A 26489-nucleotide genomic window follows, 5' to 3' on the forward strand; every position below is an offset into this window, starting at 1 on the left:
TGTCAGATTCACTTATTTCACTCCATATAATGTTGTCAAGGTCCATCCATGTTATTGTAAATGATCCGATGTCATCATTTCTTATGGCTGAGTAGTATTCCATAGTATATATGTACCAAAGCTTTTTAATCCACTCGTCCACTGACGGACATGGACAAGAATGTGATGGTAACGGGGTGGGGGGGTGGGGAGGGAGGGGGCAAGGAAGGAGAGAGAGGGGGTGGGGGGAGGGGAGGGGCACAAAGAAAACCAGAGAGCAGGTGACGGAAGACAATTTGACTTTGGGTGAGGGGTATGCAACATAATCAAATGTCAAAATAATCTGGAGATGTTTTCTCTGAATATATGTACCCTGATTTATCAATGTCATTGCATTAAAATTAATAATAAAAAACAAAACAAAACAAAAAATACCCCGTGTCAGCCAGTGGCATATTCTCAATCAGTTGTGGTCTTAGCAGTAGCAGCAAACAAATGAATAAAATGCTTCAATAATAATAGATAGCTGCTATTCAGTTGTAATTACAAGCTACTTTATTCTGTACAAGTATTCAAGGAAAAAGCAAATATTTCATTGAATCAATAGTTAATTTTTTACTTGATACATTAATGCAAATAGCATGTATCTGTGTCACTAACAAAACAGGTGATAACAAGAAAAGAATTAATCTTCACACTTCAGGTTTAAAAGAAGAGTCTATTACTTAATGGCTGCAATTTTTCATCTATAAATTCTTTGTTTCTGAGAAAATAATTTTTAATAGATGAGTAATTATCATGTAAGCCAATGAAATGCATGTTTTGGAAAGAGTTTTCCCCTGTTCAAAACCTTTCAGTTAATAGTTTCAATTTTCCAGGTAGCATATCAGCCGGAAATCAGGAGTTATAAATTAGGCTCCGTGAATGAATCATCGGGTAAGATTTCTCAAGCTTTGGAACCTGTGATGTCTATTGTTTCCATTTTTCTCGGCTTTTCTAAATATCCTGCTGTTTTCTGGGAGAAATACACCAATAGTAGGGGGAGGGTGCACGACATTTAATATCTTTTTTTTTTGTTTGTAAAATTTGTTTTAAAAAATGACAAAGCACATAAATATGAACCAATCTGATGTGGCTTGAGCTAGAGGTTACCTACAAATGTGTTTATAGAGTAACACTAAACTTCAATTTCCAGCAATATGGCAAACATATGACAGAAATGTGAGAAAAAATAAAAAATTTTAAACAACCACCGCAACAACCAAACCATAAAAACAAAAGCAAAGCAAACTACCTCCGAAACCAACATCCCAAGTCAGAACACAGCACTCCTCTGCTCACGCCAGGCAGTGCCCCCCCCCCCCCCCCCCCCCCCCCCCCGTCCACTCAGAGTAAAAGCCGAAGTCCCCGCCGTGTCTTACCAGGCCCTTGGAATCCTCGTGACTTTCCAAAGTAGCATTCTCCATCCAGACTGGCCTCTCCTCACCCCTCTCACTGAGCCACCCGGCCTTCTTGCTGCTGCTCCAATGACACTTTTTCCTACCGACCCTCTTCCCTCTGCCTAGAACGTGGCCCGCTCACTTCCTCAGACCCTTTCTCGTGGTCACCCCCTCACTGAGGCTCCCACTGGCCCCTCCCCTTCCCCTCCAGCACACAGTTTCCCTCACTTTGCTCCTGTCAGGTTTTTTTTCTTTTTTTAATTTTTTCTGAAGCTGGAAACGGGGACCCGCATGCGCCCAACCAGGATCCACCCGGCACGCCCACCAGGGGCGATGCTCTGCCCACCAGGGGGTGATGCTCTGCCCCTCCGGGGCGTAGCTCTGCCGTGACCAGAGCCACTCTAGCGCCTGGAGCAGAGGCCAAGGAGCCATCCCCAGCGCCCGGGTCATCTTTGCTCCAATGGAGCCTTGGCTACGGGAGGGGAAGAGAGAGACAGAGAGGAAGGAGGGGGGGGGTGGGGGGTAGAGAAGCAAATGGGCGCTTCTCCTATGTGCCCTGGCCGGGAATCGAACCCGGGTCCCCCGCACGCCAGGCCGACGCTCTACCGCTGAGCCAACCGGTCAGGGCCTGCTCCTGTCAGTTTTTCTAGGACATGTACCACCCTCTCCCTGCCCTATGATTTCTTTCTTTATTCATTCCTTGTGTGTGTGTGTGTCCCTCCCACGAGAATGTGAACTCTACAAGGGTGGAAATCTCTGTTTGGTTCATTGATGTACCTTAAGTGGCTAAAACAGTGCTTGGCCAATCGTAGTTTCTTGAGAAAGAGTCCTTGACAGGAATAAGTTAATGACAATAATCACAATAAGTAATATTTGGGAAGCTAACTGCCATTTATTTATTTATTCGTCTTCTAATGTGCCAGGAACTCAGCTGAAGGCTATACTGAATTTATTTACACTTTATCTTGTGTACTCCTCGCTCATGACTCTGTGGGATAGAAGATCCCCCCCCCCCCCCCTTCTAGAGGAGAAATAAAAAAGAAAAGAAAAACTTAGGTCAAATAAGTTGCTTTAGGTGTCATAGCTCAAAAAAGCTCAGATCGCTAGACTTGGAATCTGTGTTCGTCACATGAACTTTGAACTGCTAGAGAAGTAGGCAGGACGGGGTCCCCCAGGGCGCTAGGGGCTCTTGAACTCCCTCCTGAAGTACATGGCGGGAGGAGAAACTGTCGGTGGAGGTGTGATGGAATAAGCGTGTTTTATATGCAGTGTGGTAGGCTGAGGCATGGCACGCCACAGATGGTCCCACCTGAACCCACTGAACCTGTGAATATGTGACCTCGTGTGGTAAGAGGGATCTTGCAGATGTGGTCAAGTGAAGGGTTAAGAGATGGGGAGGGGATCCCAGGTGATCCAGGTGGGCCCAAGGTGAGCACAAGAGTCCCGGTCAGAGGGAAGCAGGGAGGTAGAGTCAGGGAGATGAAAGGATGGAAGCTGAGGGTGGAGTGATGTGCTTTGAAGGTGGAGGAGGGGTCATGAGCCAGGAAGTGGGACCAGTCTCTAGGATCTGGGGGAGGCCAGGAAATAGATTCTCCTCTAGAACTTCCAGCAGGAAGACAGCCCTGCTGACACCAGTGAAACTGACCGAGAACTCTGACCTCCAAAGCTGGAAGATAATAAATCGACTTATTTTAAGCCCTTAAGTTTGTCACAGCAGCAATGGGGAACTTACATACGGAATTCGCCCTTAGTTCTAGAAATTAGTAGAGAATTGGGAAAGACCGGGTTTGTCCTAAAACCAAGAATTACAGAACCTATTATTTCCAGCCACAGATACGGATCCTCAGGCAGTATTTTGTTTGTTTGTTTGTTTGTTTTTTACAGAGACAGAGAGAGAGTCAGAGAGAGGGATAGGCAGGGACAGACAGACAGGAATGGAGAGAGATGAGAAGCATCAATCATCAGTTTTTCTTTGCGACACCTTAGTTCTTCACTGATTGCTTTCTCATATGTGCCTTGACCGCAGGCCTTCAGCAGACCGAGTAAGCCCTTGCTTGAGCCAGTGACCTTGGGTCCAAGCTGGTGAGCTTTGCTCAAACCAAATGAGCCCGCGCTCAAGCCGGCGACCTCGAGGCCTCTAGCCTGGGTCCTCGGCATCCCAGTCCGATGCTCTATCCACTGCGCCACCGCCTGGTCAGGCCAGGTGGTTTCTCTTTGTGGCTGTATATTGAGTCTCTTCTATACAAAGATGGGTAAGACCTATTTTCTGTCTCAGGGGTCCAGAAGAATTTTAGACGCTTTTGTCTTGCTTAAGACACATTACTGAATGCATTCTAGGCATTGGGTTATTTAAAAATGTCTTGCATTAGGAGGTACTAAGTTGACACTGGCCTAAATTCTGAAGATAGCATGTTCCACCTTGTGGTTCTCAGCCCGCCTTCCAAGGTCACCCTGCACCAAGTTCACAGCTAAGCACACAGAGTGTGGCTCCATGTGCCACCTCTTCCCCGGGAGGCTGGGCAGGGCTGGTAATGCCACTCGCTGACATTAGACCCAGTGCATTAACAGCTGCTCACACTAGCTTTGAAAGTTTAGGACAGATTTAGAAAAACAAACAAACAAACAAAATACAAAGCCCACCACCACCGACAGAAAACCCCCAGAAATGTAAAGCTGAGCATTGGCAGGGAAAAAATCTTAGAGGAGGTAACGCATGAATACATTCAACACCGCTGGCTTCAGCTGTAACGTTTCAAAGGAGAGTGACTGTGATAAGGTCTCTGGGTCCGACGTCTAGTGTTAAAAAGAAGAGAAAAGAAAAAGAAGGTGAGTGTCTTTTCAGGATGAGAGAGGTTAAAAAATAGAGAGGGGGTGGGAGAGGGTGGGAAAGGGTGGCTCTGACAAACCCGGGGTCCCAATTCTCCGGGCCTCCGAAGGCAATCGCAGAGAGGGTGGACTGTGGGGAGGCAGCGCAGACCCACGGGCAAGCAGGGCCTGAGCGGCCCAACGCGAGGAACGGGAAAGTGCGGAGCTCGAGACAATGCGCGCTGGGGGTATGCGCGCCGAGAGCGAAGGCCGAGCGACGGACAGGACGCTGGAAGAGGCCGGAGCACAGGCTGGGGCTTCAGTATGCCATGGGCACGGAAAGCCCATGAAAGACTGTGAGGTTTTGTTCATTCCGTGGCAGATGGCTCAGTGCACATCCCTAACTTCATCCCGCGTGCCGGCTACTCGGATCAGCCTGACCTTCGTGCACCCCGCCTGTAAATGTGTAAAGAAACACGAGGGATCTTCCTCGGGCCCGTGGAGGGGGCATGTTTCAAACTGCAACCTCAGCCCCACCGATGTCCCCCTCAAACAGGAACCCTTTTCTTCTGAAAGGAAATAGGAGAACGGCTTGTCTCCCGGGAGGACGGAGCCTGGCTCGGGAAGAGTGGCTGTGGGCTCACTGCCCTGTTGGTGCGGGCGTCCCGGGCCACCAGGGCTCAGCTGGGAAGGGTTGCTTCGCTATCTGAAGTAGTTCCTCGTTTCCTGACACTGTCTTCATGGAGCAAGGTAGGCGTTTGTCTACCCTGCAGGAGGCTGGTGTGTTCGACAACAAAACCTGTCTTTTCTTCTTCCCAGGTGAAGGCCGGACAGCGGAGCCCCAGAACAACGCACGTGTAGAACCAAGTCCATGAAAGGTCATGGGAATCCTTTTCATTTCCCCCTTAAGCGCTTGGAGTTCTTTGGATGAAGATGCCACTGGATGAGAAAGTAAGTTTTCCTTTCTTTTGCAGCCTGAAAGATGTCGTCACACTAAGACTGACTTGGACTCCTTAGCCAGAGACGTCACCCTGGGATCCTGGGACACCTCTCTGCACTTCTTTCCGTGGGCGGCTTGAATTCAAAGGCAGAGGCTATGCAAGAAGGCAGCAAATTTAGGTCTGCCAAAAGTCTGGCCCCATGTGGAGCTGGCTCAGAGATAGGAACCCAGATGGAGTCAACTTTTCTCCCTTTGGCATCCTTTATAGTTGATAGGGAGTTAAGTTTGCTTGTTGCCTCCCCGCTCAACCCCAAGTTGCGAGAGAATTTAGTTTCACAAAAGCAGAGTTAGGGAAAACAGAGCTAGCTGCATTAGTAAAACAACAGCCCCTTCAGAATGGGGTCATCTTGGAGATTCGATTTCAAGAGCGTGTCGGTGTCAACACGTGTTTCTAAGGTTTCCTGATGCCCGCCGATACAGTCCTTCACGGAGAGACGAAGGGTGCCCAAATAAGACAGGAGTCAGTGGCACAGAGAAATACTCAGGAAAGAGGAATTGTTGCAAAAAAGATACGGATCTGTTTTTACTGTCAGCTTTGGCTAGAGATCCAGGAAAGACAGCTCAAGGTAAAGGACGCGCGAAGAGGAACCCATGTTCCTTTTGATTCAGCGAGGCTCAGAATTATTTGAAGGAATCTGTCCATCTTCTCAAGGTAGTCACGATGGCCTGTGTTCTCCGATGTCACTCATGCTCGTCCCAGAGGAACTGGCGTAAAGAGCCAGCACCAGTCCCGGGAGGAGTGAGAGTCTCAGTGTAGCTCCAGGTCCTTCCTGCCTGTTTCCTCTGCGCTCTCTTTGGAACCAAGGAGGGGTGGCAGTTCCTCTCTGTTCGGGTGGGACAGTCAGGTGTTCGCGGCCTCTTGCACAGAGACGAGCCCGTGTTTATCCGATGTTAATTCGGCAAGAACTTAACTGACCTCCTTTTGTTTAGCGAATGTTTACTGTGCTCTTCTTTGCATTGCGGCTACAGAGATTAACCACGTCTCTTTCCATAAGGATTTCAGTGTCTCGAAGGAGGCACAATGACCACGCCTAAGGCACGGGGTGCTGGGGAGGTGTGGGCAGGCAGATAATCAATTCATCTTGGTCGGGGGTGGGGAGCAGAGGGAGGCTTCTGAGAGAAGTATCCAGCAAGGCCACACTGGAGCTGACTCCCGTACCCTGAATCGTAAACGAATTAGATGGAATGAACCCCAGCCTCAATGCGCAGTGGGAAACAGTTGTCTGTTTTTCTAAGTGACGGATGTGACTCAATAACGTGTCTGAATACAATCTCACTGGTTTCCATCCCAGCCTGCTTCTTCCCCCTTTCGGCTCAGGGTGTTAGAGACTCACTCAAACAAGTTAGATAACTCGTGTCAGGGTGCTGTGTTAGACCTCAGGTCGACACTAACTGAGAGTCTATTTGCTTAGGGGAAATACCTCGCAAGGAGGTGAGAGAGATGGTAGCACCTACGCTTGTCCAGGGCTCTCAGGAAGTCTGCTGGTGGCCATGACCTTATTGGGCAAATAACTCATCCTGTCAGTGACCAGCGTCAACCTTTCTCAGGCAAAATTTCAGAACCATAACCCACTGTCACGGGTGGAATTGTGTCTCGCCCAAACACCTATGTTGAGTGTGATTCTATTTGGGACGATGGTCATTGCAGAGGTAATTAGTTAAAATGCGGCCACCCTAGAGCAGGCTGGCTTCCCGATCCAATGCGGCTGCTCCCCTTGTAAGCAGGTAGAATTTGGACACAGACCCTCATAGAGGGAAGGCGATGTGAAGAGACACAGGGACGGGACAGCCATCCACAATCCAGGGACAGAGGTCTGGAGCTCATCCTTCCCACACAGCCCTTGGAAGGGACCCAGCCTGCCACAACTCTGACTTGGACGTCTGGCCTCCAGACGGCGAGACAACACATTTTGGTTATTTAAGCCTCCCAGTTTGTGGTACTCTGTTTGGACAGCCCTAGCAAACCAATCTACCCACCAGACTGGCATCGTGGCCTCTAGGAGAGGGACGGGGTCTCCTGAGGGGTCGCCTCCTCTGTCCCAGCCGCTCCCTTGCCTCAGTGTTGCCGGGGAGACTTGAGTCCTCTTCTCAGAGATGCCAAGTGTGCCCCAGCCTGGGGACCTTTATCTTTTAGAAACGGTATTAGAGGAGAGTAAGAGCTCACAGATTAGCTTTCTTTTACTTTCTGGAATGTTGGACGGGGGAAGAAAAAGAGGAACGGCCCTCAGGGCACTTTAATAATGCTTACTTTTAACTCGCAGGGAAAAGAATTCACAAGTTATTTGATGGAATACTTTTAAGGAGAGAAGGCATTTTTATGGATTTTCCTTGAAATGACCAAAAAGAAACCCAAACCCCATAACCACTTCCCTTTATTTTCTAGAAGATTAGTAGCACTCTGTGATCTAGCTCAACTCCGTGGCCTAAGTTTTCAGTTTTTCTCTGAATGTCCAACCTTCCTGGTCAGCGGCGTTAATTCCACGCTTCCTTGTTGCTGGTTGCCCGAGAAGCCTTGGCTGACAATGACATGCATCTGTGTCTCAGGGGCAGGTTATAATATGGTTCCACGTTTTATTTTATAACGTGACAAGCTGTTAGCCTTAATAAAGTCCATGCGTACAATAATTTGAATTTTGAATATGATCAAGCAGGAAGCAAGTCGAAGAGACAGATGGTGTCTAAAAAGAGAATTGAAGTAGGAATAAGACAATCTGATTTTAAATGCAGGCTCTGACACGCCCCACCGCTGCAACTGTGAACTTGATCACATAACCTCACTGAACATTGTTCAAGGCCACGAGAGAGCAGTCGCCCTATATTTGTTCTGAGAATTGAAATTAGATAAGGCACATCGAGTTAGCAGGCGCGGTGCCCACACGTAGGTACATCCTAAAGGCTTGCTATTTGGAAGTCACTAAATCGAGAGCTCTGTGAGAGTAATAAATGGATATACTATTTGGGTAATAAGTGGGTATTAATAAATGGAAATTCCAGTTGTTCTGTTTTTTTAAAGAGGACGTTTCTCCTCAAATTTAAAAACTTTTTAAAATTAAGTAGAAGGACCGAACCTATCATCTATTTTTCAAGGCACCCAGGTTTAAGGACGTCATTTACTATTTGTCGAGAGTTTACTGTGTGCCCAAAAGTGTTTCTTTATCTGTCATCTCAGTCCTCCCAGAAACCTGAGCAAGGAGACACTGTCATTACTCCCAGGAGGAAACAGAGAATAAAGTTAAGAGAATAACTTTGAGGGCCAAGTTCCCCAGAGAAGAAGGGGAAGAACTAACTGGCTAGAAAGAGGATTCAAACCAAGGCGGCCGGAGGGTGGAGACCAACCTCTTAACCTCCGCCCCTGGGCTGTCTCCCTACAGTAGAAAATGACCCCAAGCACTAGCCGCTCACTAACCAGAGGACGGCTGGTAGACAACATTTTTATTTTATTTATTTTATTGTATTTTTTTACTGAAGAGAGATAACTAGCGAAAGGAGTCAGATTTATTATCGCCGCAGCATAAAGGACGAAGAGCTCTCAGAGATCGCGGCTGTCTTTAATCTCTTCTTGAAAGAGAAATCTTAGGAGAGGATGTAGGAAAGCGAATGATGTTCAGCCTTGGGAGAGAACTGGTTTCCCACATCTGAGATGACTCACATCTTAAACTTGTTTGCTCTGATTCCTCTCTTTGTACCGAGCCCGTGATTTACTCTCTGGGCGATGGCTCCGGAGCAAACTCCGGGCCAACACACGCACGCCCCATCCGCTTCCGAAGAAGAGACATGCGCATTCTGCTGTTGTGGGGCCGCTATCCCCCCCACCCCCACCCACCGCAGCTTCCCATATGGTTTTTCCCGGGAATACACATCATCGACCACAACCCGGGTCAGGGAGCTGAACCGTATCCCGCAATCAAAGTGGCAGGTTGACTTTGGTAGAGTTTTGCTACATTGGTTACCACCAGTTGCTCCCAGGTGTCGGACACTAGCACGGGACTAGGGTCATGCTCGTGGGACACTGGTTTTGTAACGTGGTGATGAGCATAGGGCCGATCATCGCCCAATAATTAGGGGCTCACTCCCTGCATTTCCTCTTATCGATCTGTCTCATCTCGCCTCAGACACATTTTTCTCCTTAAGATGATCGCTGCACACCCCAGTGCCAAGAAGAATGAATTCCAATAAAACCCAATAAATCTGACAGCAAAACGTGGGGTGTGGGAGCCGCACAGACCATGAGGACTGTCACATTAAAGGATCTCGGGGATTTTTTTTTATTTTTTATGACTTTTCCCCTTTCCCTCTAATGCTTGGTCTCTTGCTTTCATAAATTGTGCAGGCCGGCTCTTCATTAACTGCGAGCGCTGAAATAATTCTTTGTAAAGAATTCTTTAGTCACACATGATTCAAAAGTTTATAAAGATCAAAGCCGCCGGCTCTGCGGCGTGCCGACACCGTGCAGTTCACCTAAGTGACGTGGTCGGCTGCCTTCTCGGCTGGGGTTGTTCCAACTTCACATCCCTTCTGCACATGATGGGACCCTCTGGTAGTGTCCCCAGCACAAGGGGCTGCTCTGTGCCTGATGTCACCTCCCTCAGGAGCCCGTGCTGATGCTGTTTGTACGGGCCAGTGGAGGCATTCTGATGTCCCCCCCCCCCCTCTGTATTTTCTGCCATTCCACGAAGCACGGGAGGCATTCTTGCCCCTGGGGGGTCTGGGCCAGTGGGGGGTGGGTTAGGGGAGTGCAGCAGAGAAGTGCTTCATTGTTCCCGCCTCCTCTGTCTCTCTCCTTCTCCCCTTAGGAGGGTGGGATGTATTAACGAGCCCCAAAGGTGAGATAAAAATAAACCAAGAGCGACAAGAACAGACGGCCCTCCTTCTCGGAGATACTGCTCTCTTGTTCTTAGCCCGTCATACTGTCCTTGTGTTTGTCATCTAGAATATACGGACCGAGGAGGAAATGATGTGTGAGGGACATGGGAGAGAGAGCGTGACAGCTGGGCCGTAACAATAACAGCCCTGGGGTAATAGAGGGCCTTTCAGGGGGCTGGCCACGTCCCTGCATCTCCCCATCGTGGGCAGAGGCTCCGAGCCATTAAGAGATCGGCCACACACACACAGAGACAGACGCAGGGACAGAGAAACGACGCAGGGGAGAGGGGGGCTCGGCAGGTAAGCGGCAGCGGCTCCTGTGTGCCTGTGGGCTACTGTTCTGAGGAACCAACAGCCATCTGAGGCAGCTTCCAGGAAGAGTCCAAGAATGCGTGAGCATTCGGCCCCATGTGTGGCCTGCAGAGGCTGTGGCGGGCACTTCAGGGGCAGGGAGGAGGCCCAGAGATGAGGGACAGAGCAGAAATGATGGAGAGGTTACGGATGCTCCTGGCACCGTGGAGGGAGCCGTGAAGGAGGAGAGGCGGAGAGTCAGAGGGGACTCGCACGCCCACACCCAACCCGTGACCGCGCCATCCCATGCGGTGGAGGCCGCAGTCCGGCTTCTCCTTGGTAATCCCGGTAACTGGGGAGGGGGGGGGAGGGGCTTCTGCAGTCCCGGTGCATGCCCCTTGCGTTATACCACAAAACTGGGACCCTGCCAAAAGTCGGCTCCTGGTTCATCTCTTGCGGTGGCTTGCCTGCCTGGGGACAGTCGCATTCCCCTCCCCTGCCTTCGTTTCCACAGCTCCATTGCAGGACTATAGTGACGAATAGTGGCTAAGCCTTAGGACATCAGAATGCCTCTCAGGACGTGAACAAATACAACAATATGGGGAGCAGTGCCAACGTGCAGAAGAAGGCCCTGTTTACTAACGTGGAAATACGGAGGGTGCAGGCAGGGGAGCAAAACCCGCCGGTCTGCTGCTCCCAACAATAGCTCTTCCATCACAGAAGTTGCAAGTCAGCCTCCCCTCCCCCCCCCTCCATAAGGAGCGACATATATTTTAAAAAATGGAAGCATCTGGTTAAATATTAAAGAGGGGAGTCATTCTCCCGAGGTCCCGCATCGCCAGCACTTAGGCAGCAGCTAAGTAAAGATGGCCGTCGGCTCTGACAGCCGTGCATTTACGACGCTGTATAAATAACAACTGACAGCGTGCCTACAGCGGCCTCCCGCCAGTCTCGCCTCTCCTTGCCGTTTGTTTCTTCAGTGGTTTATACACGCACGCATGCACACCGCCCCTCACAATCGCTATTGTCTTTCCCCCTCCCCCTTTCCTTCAACAGATGTGTCCATTTTTAGTTAATGCGAAGGAAATGGCAGCTTTTAAAGGTAGCCTCTTGCAGCGGGAAAGAGCTGCATTAACTGGAAAAACGTTTTAGTCGCGCAGCTTTTACACGCAGACTGCCCTCCCCCCCCCAAGTTGCCCGTCTGGTTCCGCGTTCCCCGTGGTATGAGACCGGGTGGCTGAAGGTGGGCGGTGGGCGGTGGGCGGAGGAGGAGACGCTCCCAGTGGCCAGAGCAGCCACAGCCGGGAAACTTCAGCTCTAGTCCCCGAGCACTAGCAGAGGCGCGGGACGCCTCCGGCAAAGTCACATATTTGCGTGCTCGAGAAAGGTTTTGTGGAAGAGTTTGTTGTACCACCCTGGGCTCAGCATGCTGATGGTATTGGTCTAGGCCGGCAGCCAAAGCACAACAGATTCACACATCTGAAGTGGGAAGGCGTTCGAAATAATACCTTTTTCCAAATTGTCTCAAAATGTGGTTAGTACGTGGGCTCACGGGGCTGTGACTTTCACAGGGCCACTCTGGGGAGAAGCTCCAGCCATAAAATGACCTCAGGGACATCCGCGAAGGAGAGAGGCCTTGCACGGGTGTGGTGTGGGAAAAATCTCCTGTTAGAATTTTCAACTAGAGTCACCCTGAGAGAATCCCCACAGGGCAGTCTCGGGGTGGGGTGCGTGGAATGTGGGAAAAGCTCCCCAATCGATGAAGAATGCCAGCTCAATGTACCATCTCCAGAATAGGAGAGAAGGCCCCAGGATACATCCATGTGGGGAAGGTTCTGGAAGGCGAGCACACTGAACCCACCTGGTGTCTCAGGCCTCACACTGTAGCCAGGGCATGCACCCTGTAGGTCCCGGTCAGTAGAGAATGTCATCAGAAAGGCATACCTGCCTGTCTTTCACCTCGCCTGGATGCACAAGTTTTGAGCACGCACAAAATAACGCGAGAGCTCTAAAGCACTCTGGAAATGTACGGATGCAGGAAGACCAGCCATAAGTAGCTCAAGTTGTACAATTGTGAATTCCATCATGGCTCAAACCCTGTTACTCACTGGACAGAAACCTTCTAGAAGGATTACTCTCATGTGGGTGTCCGTACTTCGGGCTTAAGAAACAGTCTGGGACAGTCTTCGCACTCCATCCTCCACCCCATTTCTGAGAAAGCCCTTCCTCTCCCTCCTGACTGCTGCCCCGAGCACAGGTGCGCACGGGGCCTGTTTCCTCTGCGAATGCACGCGGCTCTGCCATTTCCCTCACTCCTCTAAGTGGAACTGAGAATCGCTGAAAAAGATAGGGTTATTCACAGACATTCCAAGAATATCTACGTGAGCTGCTGAGTTCCGGGAGATAGGAACGTTTTCACGACAATGTCTGTGCTTTCTCGGTGGAACAGCCCACGTCAGCAATGCGGGTGCACCCCATCGGAACAACCTACCAACGCGCCTGAGTGTGAGCTTTTGTCCCTGAGTGTTTTCAGTGAGTCCTACCAGCGGGTGAAATCTTCCCCCCCACCAGTCAAAGTCTCTTCTTCCCTTAGACTGCAGTCGTTCCCGAGCTTGGCTTTCACTGGGTTCACCTGGGGGTTCCTGGCTCTCCACTGATGTTCACTTGCCTGAGGTTTTGATGTCATTGGTTTTAGGCGCCAGTTGGGAAAGGGGATTTTAAAAAGCACCCCAAGTTATTCTAACGAGCAGTCGAGATTGAGCACCACAGCTAGACTCACATTACTTCCCCGCGGCTGTTATTGTTTCTAAATAACAGGCCGTAACTGGTCTAGCTCCTGGGAACGTCTTCCCCACTCCTGCCTGCCCCGTGCCCTCTCTTCTGCCCCAGCGTGTGGGACTCCATAGATGATTTGCCGGATGAAATTTGACAGAAACAGGTCTTCTAAATGCTAAGAATAGCTGGTTTCTCTTTCAGGCTGCTGTTTTCAGAAAACCATTGGGGACAGTTGTATCAGGTTCCTACGGCTGCCATATCAAATCACCACCCATTTAGCGGCTTCAAATTTATTTATTTCAAATTCAAATGTATCTATATCAACCCTTTTATTAGTATCTCCCGGTTGCGCAGGTGGTGATTGTGTGACAGTCCGACCCGGGTCTCGGCAGGTGGACCCCAAGGTGTTGCAGGAGAGCCTGGGAGAGAGTCTGCTTCCAGACTCGTTCACGCTGTTGGCAGATATCGCTTCCATGTGGCTGCAGGACTAAGGTCCTCATTTCCTTCCTGGCTGTTGGCCATGGTCATTATCAGCTTCTAGAGGCCACCTGGATTCCTTGGCTCGTGGTCCCCTTCCTCTGTCGTTAAAACCAGCAGTGGTGTGTTTGCGTCCTTCTCATGGTTCAAGCCCCTCTGATCTCCCCTTCTGGCCCATCGGTCCTCGGCCTCCCTGTCCCGCCACACCTCTCTGACTCACTCTGTGACCTTCCTCTCGGCTTTCCAGGGCACCCGTGGTTATGTCAGGCTCACCTGGACAACCCAGGGCAATCTCCCTGTTTTCAGGGTAGCTGATGGCTGACTTAATTCCCTCAGTAGAGTCCTTCCCCAGGAGTGCCTCGGGCAGTGTTGGGTTCGGCTCAGCCCAGGGCTGGGAATCTCGGGGGGCTGTTGGAGAATTCTGCTGACCACCGCGGTGATGACTGGAACAGGAAACCCCTTCGTGGACCGTAAGCTGCTAGAGAGGTCAGAGCCAGCATCCGCCAGGAGCGGGATGTTTTGAAGTGATTATGATTTTAGTGGTGACCGTAGCTGTCTACAGATGATGGCCCCTGTAACTGATAGAGCAAACTAGGGGAAATAGGCTTATGTTTACCCCAGGCTTGACAGGTCACAAAGACCTTTCTTTTTTTTTTTTTGTATTTTTCTGAAGCTGGAAATGGGGAGAGACAGTCAGACAGACTCCCGCATGCGCCCAACCGGAATCCACCCGGCACGCCCACCAGGGGCGATGCTCTGCCCACCAGGGGGCGATGCTCTGCCCCTCTGGGGCGTCGCTCTGCCGAGACCAGAGCCACTCTAGCGCTTGGGGCAGAGGCCAAGGAGCCATCCCCAGCGCCCGGGCCATCTTTGCTCCAATGGAGCCTTGGCTGCGGGAGGGGAAGAGAGAGACAGAGAGGAAGGAGGGGGTGGGGGTGGAGAAGCAAATGGGCGCTTCTCCTATGTGCCCTGGCCGGGAATCGAACCCGGGTCCCCTGCACGCCAGGCCGACGCTCTACCGCTGAGCCAACCGGCCAGGGCCTCAAAGACCTTTCTAGAACCGAGTTAGGTGTTTGACTCCTGGGCTCTGTGCAGAGAGGCAGGCTCCGGTCTCAGCGGAGACCGGAGGCCTCCTGACGGAGGTGGTGGGTTTGCAAACCCGAGCTTAGACGGGCCGGGCTCGGCGCTCCTCGGTGGCCCTCAGAGCGGGGCAGCTCTGCTTTGACGCGTGGTGGGTATTGGACTGGAACACATCCCCTCCTGGCGTCCTCTTCAGGGCACCTGTGAGGCCGAAGGTCCAGCTGATGACTTCCCTGTCTCGCGGGGAGGAAACCGGTTCCCTGAGCCTCCACGGTGGTCCCGGCATCCAGGTAGCCAGGGACGCTTCTTTCTGCTCCGAACCCGGGGTCTGTGGCTGAGCCCACCTACAAGCCGTGTGATAAAAGTCGACTATTTTCGCTCTGGGGCGATCTCATTGTGACCCTCACATATTATGCTCTGGCTTTTGATTATGTTTTTTAAAGACATCAGACAGGGCCCTTAGCGTCCTGGACTTGTCCTGCCATCATAGTCTGCAACCACGGGGGAGAATGTAAAGTGACGTGCTAAGTGCTGAATGCAATTAGGAAAGATTTTCTCACACATAGACATATGGTTGTGTGTGTGTGTGTGTGTGTGTGTCATGGGGAAGGAAGGGGCGAGGCTCCAATGAAATAAATCCAGTTCCCAAACAGAAATCTATTTTGAAAGAGGGTGAGACTTATTTGAGTCTATATACTTTTCTAGTGTACTTTTTAGAAAAAAAAAAGACATGTCACCCTTTTTCCCATATTTAGGTTTTGATACATTTAATATAATAAAGGCCTTTGAAATGACTGGAAAAAGGACACAGAGGAAATGGAAAATACTCCAGGTCTGTGGCACGTTATCAACCAAAATATTAAGGCTGCGCGTTGCTCAGCTCTCAGACTTCCCTCCCGCGTTTGGAAAGGGACGGGTCTCCCTCCCGGCTGCAGGGCTCTCCCCGTGTGTCATCGAGGCCAGCTGGCTGCTGTCACCGGAGAGGTCCCTGCTCTGGGTACCACAGGCACTGGCAGGGGGGATCAGGGCCGCGGCTGGTTTGCAGGGAATTCCTAGAGAGGAAAGCTCTTCTTCCTGTGAAGTGTCCCTCATGGGGTCTCCAGGTGGGGGTCTCCAGGTGGGGGGCTCCCGGGGGGAGGGGGGAAGGGATGGCTGGGGGCAGGAGGGAGGTCAGGCCAGGGTTGTATGTATCTGGGAAGACCAGCCCGACCCCCGACCCCCAACCCCGGTCCCTGGCCCCCTGGCCCCCCGGCCCCCCGACCCCCGGTCCGCTGGCCGCACACAGACACAGGCACAGGGGCGGTCAGTGTGGAAGCAGCCTCCCCCGGGGCACTTGCTGGGCCCCAGCTGACCGCCGGCCGCAGCGAGAGACACAGCGTCGGCGCGGACTCGCGTGGGGAGGCCTGGTGCCCCGGGCCTTCCGCCCTCACACATCATCAGGCCCCGTTCTGAAAGGGTTTGGATTAATGACACTCATTCAGACAGGCAGCGTAGGTAAATGGAAATATTAGACAGGGCTTTTCACCTACTTCGCTCAACATTTCCCGTTACCTTGGGCGCTGGAAGCGGTCCACGGTCTCGCTCAGCCTGCGAGGGAGCTCCGAGCTGCATGAGCTCACAGCCCCACGGCCGGCAGCCGGGACGTGCGCCCGCTCATGTGCCGCCTTCCAGCGGAGGAGGAGGGCCGCTCTGTCGGGCAGGCCCCGGTCAGCACAGAGGACGTGCTGCGCGACACGAGTCCCAGCCTCCAGCATCAGGACGACCCCGCCTGGGGTGCCGTCCATCCCGGAGGTTTTTACCGTGTCACGGTTGTGACAATTTTCTGGCAGTTGGCAGGAAAGTATCCTGAGCAAGACGCCCTTTGACAGATTCACACAAAGTGGCCTTTGAGGCTGGTGGCAGGGCTGCCAAGCGTCACCTCGCGAACAAAGCGGGGGCTTTGAAGTCAGAGCCCGGGTCCAGTCCCGCGCTGCCATTTCCTGCCTGTGCAGCTCCGGGCAAGCCACTTAAACACTCTGAGCCGTGGTGTCAACGCCCGTGATCACGGCTGTTATGTGAGGCTCCGGGAGGGGGGGGCTGGGAAAATTCTCACCCCGGGCACGAACTGCCTGGGCTCACGGTGGGTGCTCTCTTCCTCACCGGGTCACCTGCAGCCGAGATCATGTGACCTCCCAAAGCTCGGAAGCCTAAACTTGACCAGGTGGGGCTCTCCTCCTCCGACCCGCAAAGCCAGGAATTCGTTCCCAGGGAAGCAGTCAGTTTCCTTCCCCGATGGAATGTTCCAAGTCATCCCACGGCTCCCTTCTCATCACAGACGGGGGTGGGCAGTGGGCTCCCAGTCTAAGCGGGCCGGGGGCAAAATGTGGCAACGGAAACCAAGTGGGAGACAGGGGCCTTTATTTTGGAGCAGTGGTGACAGCTCCAGGGGGACGGGGCGTGTGTGTGTGTGTGTGTGTGTGTGTGTGTGTGTGTGTGTGACGGGAGGCGAAAGCCTGCAGAGAGGATGTGACTCTTGCTGTGTCTGCCCCGCGGACTTGCTCTGGGTTTCTGGTGGGCCCCCCTCTGGCCTCTTTTATGTACATAGAGAAGCAGGGTAGAGCATGATCTGGACTCAGACTTCATGGATCTCAACGGGACTCTGGGTACTTACGGGCTGGGTGACCTTAGGCAAGTGACTCCCCCATTCTGTGCTTCCGTTTCCACATCTGTTGAATAGGGGTAGTAATAAAACCCCCACCTTACGGAGTGGTTGTCACGGTTCCATGAGACAGACTTAGAATCCAGTACAGGATAACATCCTCTCTCTGCTATTCATCTATAACATGACGTCACCTTCTTATATTTTTAATCTGTGTGATTTTAAAATACAGTCAATGACTTTTATGTGCAAACTGATGTTTTTATGATAGCAACAGATTATTGATTTGTTCCTGGCACCCACTGTTGGGACAGTGAATAAACCGATCTGCGCGGCCTGGGGTCTTCAAGACCCCCCTCTGTTCCCATATCAGTGGAACCTTTGGCTGACTTTCCTGAGGCTCAGCTATAAAACTCCTTTTACAGATTGAAGGATTTTTATTCTGAAAATATTATATTCACTTTCCTTTCCAGAGGGAGTTTACTCTTCTCTAATGGGACAGTCGAGTTCTCCTCCAGCAATGTTTGAAGTGTAAATGCCCTACGGGGAGCAGTATATGATTTGGTGAGAGCTCCGTGCGAGCTCTGTGTGAGTTGGTGGAGGTTTGCAAATGCAAATGCTTGATCTAGATAGGTGGTTCCGTTTATTTATGTGTTCCTCTATATTAGAAATGTTCACTTGAACTGAACCATTTCACACGCTTAATCCGAGGCAGACGGACTGGTCAGTGAACTACTTTTGCAAACCGCCACTTCTGGGGGCGTGCAGAGCCTCCTTTTTGTACCCACTCCGTTCTGGCTGACCACTCGAGCTCTCCCCAGAGCGAGCTGGTGCCAGACCCCACTTCAAATGCCATGTGTGTTGGTTCCCCTGAAATACAACACAGCTGCAAATCTCTTTAGCCCACAGAGCCGCTTTTGCAACTAATTAGACCAGACAGGGTGCTGGGAGAAACCCCCGGACACAGCATTGCGTCCTGATGGATATTCACACGGGCCAGACCCTTTGCAAAGTGAACAATTGCCCAAATAATTATTTCCTGCTGTGGAATACCCCTCCCCACTTTTTAATGCTTTGTTTGTTCCATCCCATTTTCCTTCCTACTTTCCTGTTGACTGCAGCTCAATTGAATTGGGTGCGACCCATCTCACACTAGGTCAGCAAAAACGCATCACTCGGTAGGGGAAAGGCGGTTAACCCTTGGAGTGCCGCCTTTTGCGCAAGCCCAGGACCCATCGTCTGGTTCAGGCATCCCCAAACTATGGCTCGTGGGCCACATGCGGCCCCCTGAGGCCATTTATCTGGCCCCCTGCCACACTTCTGGAAGGGGCACCTCTTTCATTGGTGGTCAGTGAGAGGAGCACTGTATGTGGCAGCCCTCCAACGGTCTGAGGGACAGTGAACTGGCCCCCTGTGTAAAAAGTTTGGGGACCCCTGGTTCTCTCCTCTCCCAGTGGTGCAGAGCAAGAGGAGAGGCCAGGCTGTGCTGGTCTGGGGGACGTGAGATAGAAGTGGAACGTGTTCTATTAGGATCATGACCGTTTGGGGTAGAGCAAGTCCGTACCACTTTTCCTATTGCCCACACAGAAGACAGAATGATGGACAGGCAGAGAAGACAGTGTGTCTAGCTTAGTGTCAGGCAGGAGGGCCCTTTCGACTAAAAGGCTTTTCTAGAAACACGTCATCAATCTGGAGTAAAGGGCGGGTTGTGAAACAGAACGTAGAAACATTGGGGTACAGGCTCCTGGGTAACCGGATGAAGAGAGGGGCCCGTGGTGGGAGTGCTGATCTCACTGGTGGTTTCCCACCGCCTGATGGCTTAGAGCTCAGATACCGGGGTCTGCTGAGAGGTGCGAGGTCCCCAGGAAAGAGAACCAGCTGGGAGACATATCCTCAATGTGAGCAGGTGCGATTTTGTCAGCACGCCGTGGCTCTTGTCCTCTGCGGTGTGAAGGCCGTCCCGCTCTGGGGACAGCCTGTGTGGAGCTTGTGGGAAGCAGGGACAGAGTCAGGCTGGAAAAGCAGCTATGTTTCTGCAGGTGGAATGTCTGGGTCAAAGCATTTCCTGTGCAAAGAAGAGTCTCGGACTTTCCCCCTTAGACACTGTGTGACATTTGACTTCCCCCCAGAATATATGAGACAGCCTGTTCCCCCCAGCCCACCCCCAGAGAGCATGTAATCAGATTTTTATATTGTGCCGATACATGTTTAAGCAAAGGTATTGCTTTTGAGTGAGGGGGCATCTGTTTGTATATTCAAGAAGAATATATGTAATGTTTTTCCTGTACGGTATGACCATACACTTTGGTAAATTTTCTATTGATTTGCTGATTTTTTACTATGTATTTACAAAAGTTTTAAAAAATATACATATATAAGGATATTAACCCTTGATTCATTATATAGTGGAAGATATTTTTCCCATTTTGTTGTCAAACTTTTGACTTTGCTTATAGTATTTTTCTTTTTGTTAGTAAATTTCAAAAACTGTTATGTGACAGAACTTATCAATTTTTTTTATGGCTGCTGGACATAAAGTCATAGTTAGAAAAGCTTTCATTTTTTTATTCTGAAGTTAAATGTAAGAATTTCTTTTTTTACAAAAATGTGAAATGATAAAGGAAGATAAGAAAAATAAAGGCAATAATTAGAATCATAAAAGACTGTTTTGTTCAACTGCCTGCAAATAATTGTAACACTTGGATGAAATGGAACATTTTCCAAGAAAATATAATCTTCTAAAATTGACTCCAGAAGGGAAAGAAAATCCAAACCAATTGATATGCCCCAAAGCTATAGAGAAAGTTGTGGAAGAGTAATCTCCACCAAAGTACCAGGTCCAGCTGGTTTCACAGGGCAGTTCTACCACATCCCTAAGTAAAGAATAATTCCATAGCATTACAAAGTATAGAGCATAGAGGAAGAAGGAAAATTTCCAACTTTGTTTAACAAAACTCATTACATTGATTAAAAAAAAGCCTAAATACATTTCAAAATAAAAATCATCTTTCTTATCAATATTTATTTTAAAATCTTAAATGAAATATTAGGAAACATAATTTTTTTTTATTTATAATTTTATTTTTTTAATGGGGTGACATCAATAAATCAGGATACATATATTCAAAGATAACAAGTCCAGGTTATCTTGTCGTTCAATTATGTTGCATACCCACCACCCAAAGTCAGATTGTCCTCTGTCACCTTCTATCTTGTTTTCTTTGTGCCCCTCCCCACCCCCTATCCCTCTCCCATTCCCCCCTCCCCCCCGTAACCACCACACTCTTGTCAATGTCTCTTAGTTTCAGTATTATGTCCCACCTACGTATGGAATAATACAGTTCCTGTTTTTTTCTGATTTACTTATTTCGCTTCGTATCATGTTATCAAGATCCCACCATTTTGCTGTAAATGTTCTGATGTCATCAAGGAAACATAATTTAATAGCACATTAAAACGATGTAGCATCTGTATGTCAGTATTCTAGGAATGCAAGGTTGGTTCAGTATTAAGACATCTACAAATTAATTTATCATATTAATAAGAAAATTATTTTTATAGATGCTAAAAGTTCACTTGCTATAACCCCATGTTTATTCTTTTAAAAAAAAAAGTATTAATTGATCCAAAGAGGAAGGGAGAGAGAGAGAAAGAAACAGGAACATCAATCTATTCCTGTATATGCCCTAACCGAGGACTGAAATGGCAACCTTTGAGCTTCCGGACAGTGCTCTAACCAGCCAAGCTATCTGGCCAGGGTCCCATGTTCATTCTTGATAAGGCACAATAAGTTAAAAACAATCTGATACATTATTGACATGTATCTCAAGCCCCAAAGCCAGTGTCATACCTAATGCTAAGAATATACCCACCAAAGTCAGGAATGTTATATAGATACCACTATTGTTTATTATTGCATTGAGGTATAGGCTCATAGAATAAGACAAGAGAAAAAAAATTATAGGTTCAAAAATTAGAAAGGAGCAAATGCAACCATCTCTATTTGTAGAGGTTGTTATCATACATCTGAAGAAGCCAAGAGCATCACCTGAAAAACAGTTAAAAATGAGAAAAATTCAGTGATATATCAGGGTACAAAGTTAATACAGAGAAATAAATAGCTTTCATGGAAAACAATAATCAGAAAGTATAATGGAAAATTATCCCACGGTTAATATTAACAAAAGAAAAAATAAACTTCATAAGGATCACAAAAACTGTATGAAGAAAACTCTGAAGAGCCTACGTGAGCGTGCTCGCTCACTCACATGTACACACACACACACACACACATACACACACGCTTGTACAAATGGGGGACATACCAGTTCTTGGATAGGAAGACAATACTATAAATTGTCAATTTTCACTACTTATAAATTTAACATGATCACAATAAAAAAATAGCCTACAGAGCTTTAAAAAATTGAGAAAATTCTAAATCAAGAAGAGCAGGAAAATTTTGGAAGGATAGAGCAAAGGGGGAGGGTGTCCTATGAGGTATTATGTTAACTACACCATGCTAGCAACAATGCGCCAATAATGCATGAATAAGCAGATCGATTGAACAGATGGAGGAAGCCTGTACTAAATGAATGATTTTGCAACAAGTCATTAAATCTTAACCCAGAGGTTGGAGATAAATTTATAGCGACACCTCACGCCATATACTAGAACAGATTGATTCCAAATGGATCAAATTTCCAATCTAACTAATTAGCATATAACTGATTTTTTTGTTTGTTTGTTTGGTTGGTTTATTTTACTTAATGGTAAGGTTGCTTTGAACATAGTGCCATGTCAGTAAATATACTTCTGCCATTTTATTTTTAACAGTTGCATAGTACTCCATTTAATAAAATATCAAAATTTCCTTAACTAAACTGATGTTTATGGACATTTAAGCTGTTTCCCATTTTTGGCTTCTATAAGCAAAGCTGAAATGGCCATTTAACAGTGTGATGGGGATTATTTGGCAGAACAGCAAAGCAAAGCTGTCACAATTGAAGCTCAGTCACTGCATTAGCTTCCTACAGCTGCTATAACAAATAGCACAGATTTGGTGGCTTAAAAGAACAGGAGTTTATCCTTTTACAGCTCCAGGGGCCAGAAGTCCGAAACTAGTATCCCCGGACAGAAGTTGACGTGGCACTGAGGCTGCATTCCCATGGAGGCTCTTGCTTTTCCTTTCTGCTTCTGCTCCTGGCAGCTCCTGGCATTCCTTGGCTTGTGGCTGCATCATTTTCATCTCTTCTCCTGGAGCCATACTGTCCTCTCATCTGTGGTTAAGTTCCCCTTCTACCCCCTCTTATATAGGAAATGTGCAACTCTATTTAGGGACTGCCGATCACCCAGGGTAATGCCCCCTGAAGAAATTTTTAACAGTGTTAATTTCTCTGGGGATCCTAAACTCTTGCTAAATCCCTGGGCTCCTTCTGGCACCGCCCTCTCCCCTCTCCCTTCTCCCAGTATCCCTGCCTCAGGCCTCCCCAGGCCCCGCCCATCTGGCTGCAGGGCAGCTGAAGGCTCCCTTGGTTTTATTGCTAGGCCATCTGCTCACTCCTGAGCCGGATTTTTCCAAGGACTCTTCGGAATGTTTCCTTTCTCTCTTCCCCTAGAGCAGGGGTCTCAAACTCGCGGCCCGCGGGCCGCATGCAGCCCGCCGAACAATTTTGTGCAGCCCACAGACTAATCCACGAAGTTCAAAATATTTTGGATAAAATTAAGTAAGCCTAGGGGCCTACTTGTATTTTTCATTTCTCTAGCATCCTAGCTAGATATTAGCTTAGTTAACAGCAGTTGTGATGCGAACTACAGTTTCTGGTCGTTTTGTGACACTGAGTAAACTGCATGTACGATTGTGCCTGTTGTACTGATTTTTTTTTTTTGTTTTCAACTGCAGTGAGAAAAGTGTTGCGTAACAGTTGCCTTTTGTAGACCTAGTGCGGCCCGCCGAAGGGCTGTGATCTTGCTCTGCGGCCCACATGCTGAGTTGAGTTTGAGACCCCTGCCCTAGAGGATTTCTTTTTGGTGTTGGACGACTTATTCATTTTATAGTCACCGCCTTGCTAAATGCTCCGTTCTCATCCAGTTTCTAGCTAAACCACTGTATTATCTATGAAAACAGTGACATGGGGCTCTCCCAGCACTGATACTTCAGGTCTTGGCCATTTGCATAGAAAGGAAACTAAGACCTTCTTGCAAATCATGTGCCCTCCGCCCCCACAAGAAGTCCCAAGCCCCTGGCTTTGTTTTTTGGGACAGGCAGCCCTTATCTACCCATTACATGTGCTCTTTTTTTGGCCTCTACAAAGGGAGAAACCTGGGGGGTCCCCCTAATTCCCGGGACAGAGCGCTTTGCTGGGAATCCCACTGATTATGCTGGCGGCTTCCTTCTCGCTCCTCATCCCGTCCTGGCAGCCTGGAGGTTGTCAGCAGGGAAGTTTGTTTAATGGGTCAATGACCCAGTCCCCAGCCCGGGGCCAGCTTCTGAGAATGAACCAGCAGGAAATTTGAGGGCCAACCCATTCCCAGGTATTATGGGTAAAGAGCTATTAGTAAAGGACCCACGTCTCCCTGCCTTTCCTCGCAAACCTGTCCAGCATCTCTGCGGAAACTTCCTTCTGGTCCGCTCTTCTGGATTCAGCATCTCCATTGTAAAGAAGATGGGACGCGTAGGAAGTCTGATCCTGGGTCTTCCCCTGACAGAGACGATTTTGTCCACATTACACACATAACTGGTTTGGCCTGTTACCTAGTCAGTAAAACGGCACCCCGTGAAATCATATTGAAGGCTGTCATGGGGGCTCAATGGGGTGATGGATGTTGTGCCCCAGTACGGCCCCTGGCACGCCGATGTTGTTTCAGTATATACCCCCCTGTTACTCACGCTCAAACACGAGCCTGTTTTCTGTGCTCTGTATTTTCCCTCACGAAGTCCCCCTTTATTTTTTTTATTTTTTATTTTTTTTTCATTTTTCTGAAGCTGGAAACAGGGAGAGACAGTCAGACAGACTCCCGCATGCGCCCGACCGTGATCCACCCGGCACGCCCACCAGGGGCGATGCTCTGCCCATCCTGGGCGTCGCCATGTTGCGACCAGAGCCACTCTAGCGCCTGGGGCAGAGGCCACAGAGCCATCCCCAGCGCACAGGCCGTCTTTGCTCCAATGGAGCCTTGGCTGCGGGAGGGGAAGAGAGAGACAGAGAGGAAGGAGGGGGTGGGGGTGGAGAAGCAAATGGGCGCTTCTCCTGTGTGCCCTGGCTGGAAATCGAACCCGGGTCCTCCTTACGCTAGGCCGACACTCTACCGCTGAGCCAACCGGCCAGGGCACGAAGTCCCCCTTTAGACTACACTTATAGATGGCCTATGCATGCCTTAAATAAACATGGTTAAGATAATAGATATTTTTATTTTAAGCCAGATATGACACTGAGCGCCTTATATACATCTTCTCATTTAGTCCAACCTTAAGGAAAACATCATAGAAACAGCTGAGGCCTCCTTTGTATTCCTTCCCAATCTCAACGCCCACCCTGAAACCTACGTGGGAAGTTGACGAGGGTCTCATCTGGTCCTTTCTTGTGCCTTTGCTCCATTTCTATGGACAGTATGTAGTGAGCAAAGTCGTGTTGTTTTCTGTGTTTTAAAAATGTACACAGATGGTATTGCTCTGACCATTTCCTTCTACAGCCTGCTCTTGGAACTCAATAGTGTATTTTAGAGACTTATCCAGGTAGCTCTAGGCCAGTGGTTGGCAAACTATCATTAGTCAGCAGAGCCAAAGATCAACAGTACAACGATTGAAATTTCTTTTGAGAGCCACATTTTTTAAACTTAAACCATATAGGTAGGTACATTGTTATTAACTTAATTAGGGAACTCCAAAGCTGCCAAAGAGCCGCACTCAAGGGGCCAAAGAGCCGCATGTGGTTCGCGAGCCGCAGTTTGCTGACCACTGCCGAGTCTAATCCATTCATTTTAATTAGTCTAATAGCTCATTAAGTGAAATCTGCTGTGTATCAGGCATTCCTCTATTAATAGACAATTAGTTTTGTTTTTAGATTTACAAGCAATTCCGCAATTCTGCAATCAAAAATAATTGTTCCCAAATTAAGACTTTCAAAGACAAATCTCTAACAGATGAACTAGTTGGCACGTCTGGACGGCTTGTTATCTGCTGCCCAGCGCTCTGCTGTCTACCACCGTTATTGAGGGTTTCACCCGCGGGGGACGAGGATGCATCCCTAACGATATATGTCCTGATTCATTTACATTTTTGCTGACCTGACAAAAATGAAAGCCACCATCTCATAGTTTGAACGTTCATATTTGATGAGACATGAAGCTGAATCTCTTCCTGTGTACTTACTGGTTTTGTGGATGGCTTCTTCTCGTCTGGCCTCATCTCTTCATGTTCCAAATATTTTGCTATGAGGACTCAGTGAGGACTCAAATAGGTTGTCCAATTTGCCATTAGTCTTTTGACTTTGTGGCGATTTTTACCCCATAAAATTTTTAACTTTTGATGTAGCCAAGTGGTCAAATCTATCAACATTTGCAACTGAGTCCTTTTAATTTTCTTCCCTTTTTTTTTTTTTTTTTTTTAGTTAGGTTCCATTAAATTATACAATGTTACCTTCAAGGCAAAAGACACCACGGGTTATAAATAATCGTCAGTTATGGTTTCAGGGGCAGCTTATAATTTAGTTGTGGGACAAGATACTCAAATAAAACTAGAGTCAGTAATACAAACTGTCGATGACGAGTGTCAGATACTTGGCACAGAGACGAGGTGAATTCACTCTGGCTGCCAAGAAGCTGGGAGCAGGAAGCCCAGCGAATGCTGAGTCACAGGGACCAGGTTAGCTTAGATGACTCATGGAAATGCAGAGTGTTGGGGCCAGAATAGGCCTGAGAACCACCGAGCCCAATCCTTTCACTTAAAAGAAAAATAGACCGTATATCTTTCCGAGTTGACTGAGTTCTCACCAAGGTGTCCTTTCAGCAAAGTGTCAGCGACTGGGCCCTCTCCAGGCTCTTTCTGCTGTGACCCCAGCTCTGAGAGCGGCTGCCATCTGAACCTCCACAACCCCCCTAGATCCCACCAGGGCCAGGACCAGCCCCCCAGACTGCCGGGAGT

The 26489-nt window shown here is 49.0% G+C and overlaps 1 long non-coding RNA gene across 1 annotated transcript in view; it reads left to right on the plus strand.

The window, feature by feature from the left end:
* LOC136310386 (uncharacterized) overlaps nucleotides 1-26489 on the plus strand; it is a 48726-nt gene that overhangs the window by 11929 nt on the left and 10308 nt on the right. The window contains exon 3 of the long non-coding RNA XR_010726559.1: nucleotides 5043-5174. This is a non-coding gene — a long non-coding RNA (uncharacterized lncRNA). The remainder of the gene's footprint in view (nucleotides 1-5042; nucleotides 5175-26489) is intronic.

The sequence above is a fragment of the Saccopteryx bilineata genome, chromosome 7, assembly GCF_036850765.1.
Source record: "Saccopteryx bilineata isolate mSacBil1 chromosome 7, mSacBil1_pri_phased_curated, whole genome shotgun sequence".
Lineage (NCBI taxonomy): Eukaryota > Metazoa > Chordata > Mammalia > Chiroptera > Emballonuridae > Saccopteryx > Saccopteryx bilineata.